The following is a 14,059-nucleotide window of genomic DNA, read 5'->3' as shown; positions in this document are numbered from 1 at the left end:
TATACTGTTGGTGTAATCTCTCACAGACTATTTACTTGTTGGTGTAACTCTTCTCTCAGACTATTACTGTTGGTGTAACTCTCTCACAGACTATTACTGTTGGTGTAACTCTCTCTCAGACTATTACTGTTGGGTAAACCTCTCTCACAGACTATTACTGTTGGTTTACTTTGGGTAACTCTCTCCAGACTCTATACTGTTGGTGTAACTCTCTCACAGAACTATCTCTCTTCGAGAGAGTTACACCAACAGTAATAGTCTGAGAGAGAGTTACACCAACAGTAATAGTCTGTGAGAGAAAGTTTTGGGGGATTTGGGGAGTTTTACAACCCTAGCATGTTGTTTACCTGGATATTACAGGAGCTGTAGGACTTGTCTGGTCCCACACAGTTATTCCCTCCGTCAGTCCTGTAAAACAGATTAAAAGGAGACATCAGAGGTTATTCATGGTTTAAAGAAAGGATTAGAGCTAATTCATGAGTAATCTGGTCCCAGATCTGTTCTGTCTTGCCAATACATGTTTGGCATGACAACATCCTGGAAGTTCGCAAGACAGCATAAACAGATCTGGGAMCAGGCTACATTCAGTGGGCTCAGAACTCCAAGGCTGAACTTTCCCCTARGTACAGATCTAGGATCAGCTTCCCCTCCATCATTCCTAACCTTCATCATTAGTGAGGGGAAAAAAGCTAAACTGAACCAGGATCAGCATTTGGGGGGCAACTTCACCCTCCAACTGGGCTCAGAGGAGAGATAATGACATGATGAAGATAATGTAGTCATTAAGGCTGACCTTTCACCTACATCAGTACACAGGCAGCCAACCATGAGGCGGTGAAGTGTTGGCTCCAAACGACACCCTATTCCCTACGTAGTGCACTACTTTCAACCACAGCTCTATGGGTCCTGGTCGAAAGTAGTGCCCTAAATATAGGGAATAGGGTGCCATTTGGTACACAGTCCCTACAACAGCTTTGGCTTCCTGCAGTATGTACAGCAGAGGAGGCTGGTGGGAGGAGCTATAGGAGGACGGGCTCGTTGTAATGGCTGGAATGGAACTGTATCAAACGTACGGAAACGACATGTTTTGACTCCGTTCTGTTGATTCCGTTCAAGCCGTTACATTGAGCCCGTCCTCCTATAGCTCTCCCACCAGCCTCCGCTGATCCTGGGGTCAGTTTTTTTCCACTCATGGTTAAAGTCCTCCTCCAGTCTCCCTTTTCATTCTTTTTTTAATATATTTTGTATTTAAGTTTTAACAATAATTATTGCACAGAAACATAAGATGTAGTTTATACGCGCCCCCCACCCGACATCCTACCACCTTAACGCCACTGAACCGACCCATCTAATTAAGTGGGTAGTTGGGTATTGGTCTGCAATCATATGAGGGGACCCTACAAATTCATAGAAATTCATACAAATCCATTCCTTTTCATCTTCATTTATACTTGATTTACTAACAAAAGGCACATCTCAATAGGTGGACCAGGTATACATGACATGCACAAGTGGGGGGGTGGGGGGTGGGGAGGGGGGTCCTTTATCGTTCCCGCAAGCAATGGGTTACATCACATCTGACCATCAGACCAACTCCTTGAATTGTCCCACCTCCTTGAAATGTTCCCACTCTTGAATTGTTCCCACCTCTTGAATGTTCCCCCTCCTTGATGTCCACCCTAACTCCTTGAATGTTCCCCTCCCTTGAATGTCCACCTCCTTGAATGTCCCACCTCCTTGAATGTCCCCACCTCCTTGAAGTCCGCCACCTCTTGAATGTCCCCACCTCCTTGAATGTCCCACCTCCTTGAATGTCCCCACCTCCTTGAATGTCCCACCTCCTTGAATGTCCCACCTCCTTGAATGTCCACTCCTTGAATGTCCACCTCCTTGAATGTCCCACCTCCTTGAATGTTCCCACCTCCTTGAATGTCCAACCTCCTTGAAGTGTGCAGTTGTCTAACGGATGTTAAAAAATATTTGTTTACCCTTTAGTGTGTGTACTTGACTGTATTTATACTTGAGGAAAATGTTTTTTTTTAAATCACTGGATGACATCTGGAGGATAGGTGGAAGCTAATCCTAGATCTGCACCAAAGGGAAATTCCCTGAGCCCACACAAGTTTGGTGTTGTAAGAGCTGGTATTCAGAGGGTGGTGTTGGTAAGAGCTGGTAATCAGAGGGTGGTGTTGGTAGAGCTGGTATTCAGAGGGTGGTGTGGTAAGAGCTGGTATCAGAGGGTGGTGTTGGTAAAGAGCTGGTAATCAGAGGGTGGTGTTGGTAAAGAGCTGGTAATCAGAGGGTGGTGTTGGTAAGAGCTGGTAATCAGAGGGTGGTGTTGGTAGAGTGGTATCAGAGGGTGGTGTTGGTAAGAGCTGGTATCAGAGGTGGTGTTGGTAAGAGCCTGGTAATCAGAGGGTGGTGTTGGTAAGAGCTGGTAATCAGAGGGTGGTGTTGGTAAGAGCTGGTAATCAGAGGGTGGTGTTGGTAAGAGCTGGTATTCAGAGGGGTGTTGGTAAGAGCTGGTATTCAGAGGTGGGTGTTGGTAAGAGGCTGGTATTCAGAGGGTGGTGTTGGTAAGAGCTGGTATTCAAGGCGGTGGTTTGTAAGAGCTGGTATTCAGAGGGTGGTGTTGGTAAGAGCTGGTATTCAGAGGGGTGTTGGTAAGAGCTGGTATTCAGAGGGTGGTGTTTGGTAAGAGCTGGTATTCAGAGGGTGGTGTTGGTAAGAGCTGGTATTCAGAGGGTGGTGTTGGTAAGAGCGTTCCCTCCAGACCTGTGTTCTATCAATAACAAGGTGTTTAGCCAGGCTTGTTATGCCTGAGACTAAATACAGACATGTCTCATCTTTATGATTCCACGAGTAAGACCTGAATCTGGAACGCGTAAGAGAGGGGAGGGAAAGGGGGATACCTAGTCAGTTGTACAACTGAATGCCTTCAACTGAAATGTGTCTTCCGCATTTAACCCAACCCCTCTGAATCAAAGAGGGGGGGGGTGGGGGCCTGGGGAACTGCTTGCTCCGTCGCAGAGCGACAGATTTTGACCTTGTCAGCTCGGGGATTCGATCCAGCAACCTTTCGGTTACTAGTCCAACGCTCTAACCACTAGGCAAGTGTTTATGCCTCCATGATGAGTTCAATCCTGAAGCTGAGGGAGGGTACGGCTGGTCAACAGTAGAGCTCTATGATCCCTGGTCAACAGTAGAGCTCTATGGGCTCTGGTCAACAGTAGAGCCCTGGTCAACAGTAAAGCCCTATGATCCCTGGTCAACAGTAGAGCTCTAATGGGCCTGGTCAACAGTAGAGCTCTATTGATCCCTGGTCAACAGTAGAGCTCTGTGATCCCTGTCAACAGTAGAGCTCATGATCCTGGTCAACAGTAGAGCTCTGTGATCCCTGGTCAACAGTAGAGCTCTGTGATCCCTGGTCAACAGTAGAGCTCTGTGATCCTGGTCAACAGTGAGCTCTATGATTCTCCTGGTCAACAGTAGAGCTCTATGGTCCCTGGTCAACAGTAGAGCTCTATGATCCCTGGTCAACAGTAGAGCCTATATCCCTGGTCAAACAGTAGAGCTCTTTACCCTGGTCACAGTAGAGCTCTATGACCCCTGGTCAACAGTAGAGCTCTATGATCACTGGTCAACAGTAGAGCCCTGGTCAACAGTAAAGCCTATGATCCCTGGTCAACAGTAGAGCTCTATGGGCCTGGTCAACAGTAGAGCTCTATGATTCTGGTCAACAGTAGAGCTCTATGATCCCTGGTCAACAGTAAGAGCTTCATGATCTCTGGTCACAGTAGAGCTCTATGACCCTGGTCACAGTAGAGTCTATGATCCTGGTCGACAGTGAGCCTATGATCCCTGGTCACAGTAGAGCCCTATGATCCCTGGTCGACAGTAGAGCCCTATGACCCTGGTCGACAGTAGAGCCCTATGATCCCTGGTCGACAGTAGAGCCCTATGATCCCTGGTCAACAGTAAAACTCTATGGTCCCTGGTCAACAGTAGAGCTCTATGATCCCTGGTAAACAGTAGAGCTCTATGATCCTGGTCAACAGTAGAGCCCTATGATCCCTGGTCAACAGTAAGAGCTCTATGATCTCTGGTCAACAGTAGAGCTCTATGATCCCTGGTCAACAGTAGAGCCCTAAAATCCCTGGTCGACATAGAGCCCTAAAATCCCTGGTCGACAGTAGAGCCTATGAACCCTGGTCAACAGTAGAGCTCAATGGTCCCTGGTCAACAGTAGAGCTCTATGGGCCCTGGTCAACAGTTGAGCCCTATGGGTCCTGGTCTAAAGCAGGGCACTAAACAGGGAATAGGGAAACATTAAGGACGTAACCTAAGTGTTATTCACTTCACCCAGGCTCAGACTATCCTCCTCCTCCACCTCCTCCTCCCTTTCCATTTGAACAACATGGTAACTGTTGGCAACATGGTAACTGGTATCTGTGAAGGGAACATTGACACTTTCTGTAATAGGTGCAGGAGGAGTTCAAGTCAACAGAGTGATGTGGTCTAATAATTGAAGATAGGTACAGGTACTGGACAGGATGACTATGTTCCTGACGAGACACAACACAACATACCAGGTGGACAGTAGCCTCAAGAAGTAGCAATGCACCAGCTTGGGGGGAGGCAGGTAGCACGGAGACTGGGTGCACCAGCTGGGGGGGGGGGGGCAGGTAGCACGGAGGCTGGGTGCACCAGCTTGGGGGGAGGCAGGTAGCACGGAGGCTGGGGTGTACAGCTGGGGGGGGGGGGCAGGTAGCACGGAGGCTGGGTGCACCAGCTGGGGGGGGGGGGCAAGGTAGCACGGAGGCTGGGTGCACCAGCTTGGGGGAGGCAGGTAGCACGGAGCTGGTGCACCAGCGGGGGGGGGGGGGCAGGTAGCACGGAGGCTGGGTGCACCAGCTTGGGGGGAGGCAGGTAGCACGGAGGCTGGGTGCACCAGCTTGGGGGGGGGGGCAGGTAGCACGGAGGCTGGGTGCACCAGCTGGGGGGGGGGCAGGTAGCACGGAGGCTGGGTGCACCAGCTGGGGGGGGGGGGCAGGTAGCACGGAGGCTGGGTGCACCAGCTGGGGGGGGGGCAGGTAGCACGGAGGCTGGGTGCACCAGCTGGGGGGAGGGGCAGGTAGCGGAGGCTGGGTGCACCAGCTGGGGGGGGGCAGGTAGCACGGAGGCTGGGTGCACCAGCTGGGGGGGGCAGGTAGCACGGAGGCTGGGTGCACCAGCTGGGGGGGGGGGCAGGTAGCACGAAGGCTGGGTGCACCAGCTGGGGGGGGCAAAGTAACTACTGTCGAGACATTTGTCTTATTTCTGTTCAGACTGTTATTGAACTGACTGACTGTCTGGCTGGCTAACTGGCTGTCTGGCTGGCTAACTGACTGGCTGACTGACTGGCTAGCTAACTGACTGTCTGGCTGGCTAACTGACTGACTGGCTGGTAACTGCTGTCTGGCTGGCTGCTAACTGACTGACTGGCAGGCTAACTGACTGGCTGGCTGGCTAACTGACTGACTGGCTGGCTGGCTAACTGACGGTCTGGCTGGCTGGCTAACTGACGGTCTGGCTGGCTGGCTGGCTGGCTAACTGACTGACTGTCTGGCTGGCTAACTGATTGACTGACTGTCTGGCTGGCTAACTGTCTGGTGGCTAACTGACTGTCTGGCTGGCTGGCTAACTGACTGCTGGCTAACTGACTGACTGGCTGGCTAACTAACTGTCCGCTGGCTAATGGCTGGCTAACTGACTGTCTGGCTAATTGGCTAACTGACTGTCTGGCTAATTGGCTAACTGACTGTCTGGCTAATTGGCTAACTGACTGTCTGGCTAATTGGCTAACTGACTGTCGGCTAATTGGCTAACTGACTGTCTGGCTAATTGGCTAACTGACTGTCTGGCTGGCTAACTGACGTCTGGCTGGCTAACTGACTGTCTGGCGTGTAACGGGGTAGAGCAGCATTTGGGCGTGTAGACTAACAGTGACAGCATTAATGATGACAGGAAGAGCTTATTTAATGGTAGCCATGGGTGCTAGGGGTGGATGGAGATAAAGGCACAATATACTTTCCCTGTCAGTGATACAAAGCTCTCTCTGTCTCATGTGCCAAATCACAGATTTATATTTCCATGTCCCTTCAACTGACAGTAAATTAAATGGATTTGACTCTGCTGTCAAGACATTTGTCTCATTTCTGTTCCAAAATGTGAAATGAACTAACCAATGACATCAGTGTGGCTGTGCTACAGCACGTCTAGAAGCCATTTTTTTGTTTGAATAAATTCCTCCTAACGTGAGATCTAAGCAGACCCAGCCTTCAGCCCAGTGCCCGCACCCAGCCTTCAGCCCAGTGCCCGCAGACCAGCCTTCAACCCAGTGCCCGCAGACCCAGCCTTCAGCCCAGTGCCCGCAGACCCAGCCTTCAGCCCAGTGCCCGCAGACCCAGCCTTCACGCCAGTGCCCGCAGACCCAGCCTTCAGCCCAGTGCCGCAGACCCAGCCTTCAGCCAGTGCCCGCAGACCCAGCCTTCAGCCATGCCCGCAGACCCAGCCTTCAGCCCAGTGCCCCGCAGACTCAGCCCATGCCCGCAAGCCCAGCCTTCAGCCCAGTGCCCAGACCCACGCTTCAGCCCAGTGCCCCACAGACCCAGCCTTCAGCCCAGTGCCCACAGACCCAGCCTTCAGCCCCAGTGCCCACAGACCCAGCCTTCAGCCCAGTGCCCACAGACCCAGACCTTCAGACCCAGTGCCACAGACCCAGCCTTCAGCCCAGTGCCCACAGACCCAGCCCTGGAAAAACACTTTCAGCTTTGAGACCGTTCCTTTAACACACCACTGCATCGTAAACCTCAACCTGCCATCACTAAAAATCGTACTGAAAAAGTTGCTGCTGACTAACGTTTGTGGCGATTTGCGATAGCAGCATAAGCATCTGATTTAGCTGTCTGCCGGGCAGTATAGATCACTGCTGGGAAAAGGGGGATGAACTATGAAGAACAAAGTCAAAGTCACTCATATACAACCAAACTCCTTAGGAAGGATTTGGGGTGTAGTGACCCCAGGGGGATGACACATCATGTAAGACTCCTTGAGTCTGTACCTCCTCATCCAGTTAGAATGGGAGACGACACGATCATTCGGCTGTATATTGGGAGACATGTACTTTACTTCCCCCTCTTCATAATATTATGAGRTGCAAGAGGGAACAAGCAGGCTGGATTCCAACTCTATGATTTATGGACAAAGTGCTTAGTTTAGCTCAATCCTTCCCCCCTCTCTCCATTGCTCCTCTCTCTCTCCTGCATAATTAACCTCCAGCACAACAAGCCACAAATATAGATTCCTTTCAACACACGCACAAGATCACACACTCAACCACCGCTAGTTAAATCTGTCAAGAACAAACACTAAGCCACTGCCAGTAAAACCTGTCAAGAAGGAAAGACGCTGTATAATTGGTTCACAACGAGTGTTGCTGTAACACAGTAACAAGTTCCCTTCTCATCTTCTGTTGGCTTCACAGCACGCTGAGGGTGCAGAAGGAAACACCCGACTTAAAGATAGAGATCCTATTCAAAGTTAAACTGCCACTCCCTACAATCAAAAATGGCGCCGACAGAGATGGTCGCCTCGCCTCGAGTTCTTAGGAAACTTTTATTTTAATTTTTTATGTATGTATTATTTCTTACATTGTTACCCCAGGAAATCGTAAGTCTTATTACATACAGCCGGGAGGAACTATTGGATATAAGAGTGACGTCAACTCAACCAGACGGCATCCCTTGCCGTGTCCTCAGAGCATACGCAGACCAGCTGGCTGGTGTGTTTACAGACATATTCAATCTCTCTCCCTATCCCAGTCTGTTGTCCCCACTTGCTTCAAGATGTCCACCATTGTTCCTGTACCCAAGAAGGCAAAGAACTAAATGACTATCGCCCAGTAGCACTTACTTCTGTCATCATGAAGTACTTTGATCATATCACTGCCACCTTACCGGCCACCCTAGACCCACTTCAGTTTGCATACCGCCCCAAAAGGTCCACAGATGACGCAATCACCATCACACTCTACACTGCCCTATCCCATCTGGACAAAAATAACACCTATGTAAGAATACTGTTCATTGACTCAGCATTCAACACCATAGTACCCTCCAAGCTCATCATTAAGCTGGAGGCCCTGGGTCTCAACCCTGCCCTGTGCAACTGGGTCCAGGACTTTCTGACGGGCCGCCCCAGATGGTGAATGTAGGAAACAACATCTCCACTTTGCTGACCCTCGACACTGGTGCCCCACAAGGGTGTGTGCTCAGCCCTCTCCTGTACTCCGTGTTCCCCCATGACTGCGTGGCCATGCACGCCTCCAACTCAATCATCAAGTTTGCAGATGACAACAGTAGTGGGCCTGATCACCAACAACGACAAGACAGCCTACGGGGAGGAGGTGAGGGCACTCACAATAACAACTCGAGCCACTGCCTGTTCACAGCGCTACCATCCAGAAGGCGAGGTCAGTACAGGTGCATCAAAGCTGGGACCGAGAGACTGAAAAACAGCTTCTATCTCAAGGCCATCAGACTGCTAAACAGCCATCACTAACTCAGAGAGACTGAGACCCAATTACTGGACACTTTAATAAATGGATCACTAGTCACTGTAAACAATGCCACTTTAATAATGTTCACGTCTTACATTACTCATATCACCTGTATATACTGTATATACCGCTTGGCCATAGTTCATCCATATACTTATATGTACATATTCTCATTCATCCCTTTACACTTGTGTGTATTAGGTAGTTGTTGGGGAATTGTTAGATTACTTGTTGGTTATTACTGCATTGTCGGAACTAGAAGCACAAGCATTTCACTACACTCGCATTAATATCTGCTAACCATGTGTATGTGACCAATAACATTTGATTTGACCTTGTAAAACACAGGACAGCCTAAAGAGGACAGAGAAACACAAGGGTAGCCTAGAGAGGACAGAGATACACAGGGGTAGCCTAGAGTGGACAGAGGAACACAAGGGGTAGCCTAGAGTGGACAGAGAAACACAGGGGTAGCCTAGAGCAGTAGTCCATTGGGCAGCTGGACATACCACAACAAACGTTATGGGCTGTGTCCCAAATGGCACCCTATTCCCTATTGAGTGCACTTAGACCAGGGCCCTATTCTATATAGTACACACTTGACAGGGCCACAGGGCTTTATAGGACGCGATACTTTAGACCAGGGCCACAGGGCTTTATAGGAACACGATCTTTAGACCAGGCCCACAGGGCTTTATAGGAACGCGATACTTTAGACAGGGCCCAAGGGCTTTATAGAACACAATACTTTAGACCACAGGCTTTATAGGAACCGATACTTTAGACCAGGGCACCAGGGCTTTTATAGGAACACGATACTTTAGACACCAGGACCCAACAGGGGTTTAATAGGAACACGATCTTTAGACCAGGGCCCACAGGGCTTTATAGGAACACGATACTTTAGACCAGGGCACACAGGGTTTATAGGAAACGATGCTTTAGACCAGGGCCACACAGGGCTTTATAGGAACACGATCTTTAGACCAGCCCACAGGGCTTTATAGAACACGATACTTTAGACCAGGGCACAAGGGCTTTATAGAACACGATACTTTAGACCAGGGCACCAGGGGCTTTTATAGGAACGCGATACTTTAGACCAGGGCCCACAGGCTTTATAAGGAACACGATACTTTAGACCAGGGCCACAAGGGCTTTATACGAAACACGATACTTTAGACCAGGGCACACAGGGCTTTATAGGAACACGATATCTTTAGACCAGGGCCCACAGGGCTTTATAGGAACACGATGTCTTAGACCAGGGCCCACAGGGCTTTATAGGAACGCGATACTTTAGACCAGGGCCCACAGGGCTTTATAGGAACGCGATACTTTAGACCAAGGGCCCACAGGGCTTTATAGGAACACGATACTTTAGGGACCACGGGCAACAGGGGCTTTATAGGAACGCGATACTTTAGATGAGGGCCACACACGGGCTTTATAGGAAACACGATGCTTTAGACCAGCCCACCAGGGCTTTATAGGAACACGATGCTTTAGACCAGGGCCCACAGGGCTTTATAGGAACACGATACTTTAGACCAGGGCACACAGGGCTTTATAGGAACACGATACTTTAGACCAGGGCCCACAGGGCTTTATAGGAACACGACGATACTTTAGACCAGGACCCACAGGGACTTTATAGGAACACGATACTTTAGACAGGGCAACACAGGGCTTTATAGGACCACGATACTTTAGACCAGGGCCACAGGGCTTTTAGGAACACGATACTTTAGACCAGGGCCCACAGGGCTTTATAGGAACCGATACTTTAGACCAGGGCCACAGGGCTTTTATAGGAACACGATACTTTAGACCAGGGCCCACAGGGCTTTATAGGAACACGATCTTTGAGACCACGGCCACAGGCTTTATAGGAAACGATCTTTAGACCAGGGCCCACAGGGCTTTATAGGAACACGATGCTTTAGACCAGGCCCACAGGGCTTTATAGGAACGCGATACTTTAGACCAGGGCCCACAGGGCTTTATAGGAAACGCGATACTTTAGACCAGGGCCCACAGGGCTTTATAGGAAACACGATACTTTAGACCAGGGCACACAGGGCTTTATAGGAACCGATACTTTAGACAGGGCACACAGGGCTTTATAGGAACACGATGCTTTAGACCAGGGCCCACAGGGCTTTATAGGAACACGAATCTTTAGACAGGGCCACAGGGCTTTATAGGACACGATACTTTAGACCAGGGCACACAGGGCTTTATAGGAACACGATACTTTAGACCAGGGCCACAGGGCTTTATAGGAACACGATACTTAGACCAGGCCCACAGGGCTTTTATAGGAACACGATACTTTAGACCAGGGCACACAGGGCTTTAATAGGACACGATGACTTTAGACCAGGGCACACAGGGCTTTATAGGAACACGAATACTTTAGACCAGGCCCACAGGGCTTATAGAACCGATACTTTAGACCAGGGCCACAGGGCTTTATAGAACACGATGCTCTTTAGACCAGGGCCCACCAGGTTATAGGAACCGTGCTTTAGACCAGGCCCATGCCGATGATATGTGACGGAGTCTGGTTTAGCAGGCAAAGCTCCTGACTTCGTACCCACAGCCTACCTCGTGTCTATAGTCTACCCTGTCTACAGCTACCCGTCTCTAAGCCTACTGTCTACAGCCACCTGTTACGCCTCCTTGTCTATAGTCTACCTGTCCTACACCTACCTGTCTATGCTACCCTTCTACACCTACCCGCACTACGCTTGTCTAAGCCTACTGTATCCCTACTGTTCACTACCCTTGTCTAAGTCCCTGTCTACAGCTACCCCTGTTACGTCTATCCTGTGTCTCTCTCGTGTATTATCCGTTTTCTCCGTAATTTCCGTGTTTCCTGTCTTCTGTATTTATCCGTGTTCGCTCTCAGTCGTCTTTATGTTTAGTCAAGTCAACCAGCGTATTTTTCCAGTACTCCTTTTGCTATTCTCCTTTTTCTAGTCCTCCCGGTTTTGACCCTTGCCTGTTTCTGGACTCTGTATCGCCTGCCTGACCTTGCCGCTTGACCACTGTCCTGACTGTACCACCTGCCTGACCATTCTGCCTGCCTGACCACTAGCTGTCTACCCTCGTACGCTGCGACATCGCTGCTGACCTACCTGTCACCTCTGTACCCGCTGCTTGACCATTCTGCCTTGACCATAGTTCCCCGTACCTCTGGACTCTGATCTGTTTTGACCTTTTGCCTGTCACGACCATTCTCTTGCCTACCCCTTTGGATTATTAAACATTGTAAGACTCCAACCATCTGCCTCCTGGGTCTCGCCTTAGCCTGATACATTTGTAAAATAAAAAATAAATAACATATTTCACTTTGACATAGGGGTATTGTGTGTAGACAGTGAACACATATTTCAATTTATCTACATTTTAAATTCAGGCTGTACACAACAAAATGTGTAAAAAGTCAAGGGGTGTGAATACTTTCTGAAGGCTGTATCTATCCAAAGTACAGAGGGTGCTGTATGTGACATGATCTATATAACACCTATGTAACATATAGGTTAGATGTACACCTTACGTATATAGGTTAGATGTGACCTTACTGTACATATAGGTTAGATGTGACCCTTAGATGTATAACAGCTACTTACTGTACATATAGGTTAGAATGTGACCCTGTATGATCGTATATAACACCTTACGTAACATATAGGTTAGATGTGACACTTACTGTACATATAGGTTAGTGTAAACTTACGTAACATATAGGTTAGATGTAAACCTTACTGTAACATATAGGTTAGATGTGAATACCTTACTGTAACATATAGGTTAGATGTAACACCTTACTGTAACATATAGGTTAGATGTGAACCCTGTATGATCGTATATAACACCTTACTGTAACATATAGGTTAGATGGACACCTTACTGTAACATATAGGTTAGATGTGACACCTTACTGTAACATATAGGTTAGATGTAAACCTTACTGTAACATATAGGTTAGATGTGACCCTGTATGATCGTATATCACTTACTGTAACATATTAGGTTAGATGTGACACCTTACTGTAACATATAGGTTAGATGTGACACCTTACTGTAACATATAGGTTAGATGAGACCCTGTATGTCGTATATAACACCTTACTGAACATATAGGTTAGATGTGACACTTACTGTAACATATAGTTTAGATGTGACACCTACTGTAACATATAGGTTAGATGTGACCACCTTATTGTACACAATATAGGTTAGATGTGACACCTACTGTAACATATAGGTTAGATGTGACACCTACTGTAACATATAGGTTAGATGTGACACCTTACTGTAACATATAGGTTAGATGTGACCCTGTATGATCGTTATAACATTAAGGTAACATATATTAGATGTGACACCTACTGTAACATATAGGTTAGATGTGACACCTTATGTAACATATGGTTAGATGTGACACCTTACTGTAACATATAGGTTAGATGTGACACCTTACTGTAACATATAGGTTAGATGTGACACCTTACTGTAACATATAGGTTAGATGTGACACCTGTAGATCTACCCTTACGTAACATATAGTTAGATGACCCTTACTGTAACATATAGGTTAGACGTGACCCCTGTCCTGACCGATGCTTTTCCCACCTGACTATATGTATTCCTGAATATAATAACAATATTCTACAATACTATTCAGATGTACACGTCTGCTTACCAGGAGAGCTGGAGCCAGGAACAGCTGCAGAGCAGCCAGATCCACAGCATCTTCATCTTTCACTGGTGGAGATGGAAGGACAACAAGTTAGTCTAATAAAGTATTACAACGTTATACTGCCGTTATTCTAATGACCTGTAGACCTTTAGTCTGTGACCCTTCTAGTCTGTAGACCTTCTAGTCCGTAGACCTTCTAGTCGCGTAGACCTTCTAGTCGTAGACCTTCTAGTCCGTAGACCTTCTAGTGTGTAGACCTTCTAGTCGTGTAGACCTTCTGAGTCTGAGATCTTCTAGTCGTAGACTTCTAGTCCGTAGACCTCTAGTCCGTAGACCTTAGTCCGTAGACCTTCTAGTGTGTAGACCTTCTAGTGTGTTAGCCTTCTAGTCCTGTAGACCTTCTAGTGTGTAGACCTTCTAGTCCGTAGAACCTTCTAGTCCGTAGACCTTCTAGTCGTAGACCTTCTAGTCACGTTAGACCTTCTCGTAGACCTTCTAGTGTGTAGACCTTCTAGTCCTGTAGACCTTCTAGTGTGTAGACCTTCTAGTGTAGACCTTCTAGTGTGTAGACCTTCATAGTCTGTAGACCTTCTAGTCGTGTAGACCTTCTAGTTGTAGACCTTCTAGTGTGTAGACCTTCTAGTTGTAGACCTTCTAGTGTGTAGACCTTCTAGTCTGTTATGACCTTCTAGTGTGTAGACCTTCTAGTCTGTAGACTTCTAGTCTGTAGTCCTAGACCTTCTCAGTCC

At 48.2% G+C, this 14,059-nt stretch overlaps 1 long non-coding RNA gene across 1 annotated transcript in view; it reads right to left on the bottom strand.

Annotated features, from left to right (window-relative positions):
- Window positions 1–346: 346 nt before the first annotated feature.
- The window catches only part of LOC112072899 (uncharacterized), a 22,469-nt gene continuing 8,756 nt past the window's right edge, over window positions 347–14,059 (bottom strand). Inside the window, exon 4 of the long non-coding RNA XR_002894415.2 lies at window positions 347–408. This is a non-coding gene — a long non-coding RNA (uncharacterized lncRNA). The remainder of the gene's footprint in view (window positions 409–14,059) is intronic.

This window comes from Salvelinus sp. IW2-2015, unplaced genomic scaffold, assembly GCF_002910315.2.
Source record: "Salvelinus sp. IW2-2015 unplaced genomic scaffold, ASM291031v2 Un_scaffold2074, whole genome shotgun sequence".
NCBI classification, from domain to species: domain Eukaryota; kingdom Metazoa; phylum Chordata; class Actinopteri; order Salmoniformes; family Salmonidae; genus Salvelinus; species Salvelinus sp. IW2-2015.
Note: the sequence above shows the minus strand (reverse complement) of the source record. Positions and strands in the feature narration are given on the sequence as shown.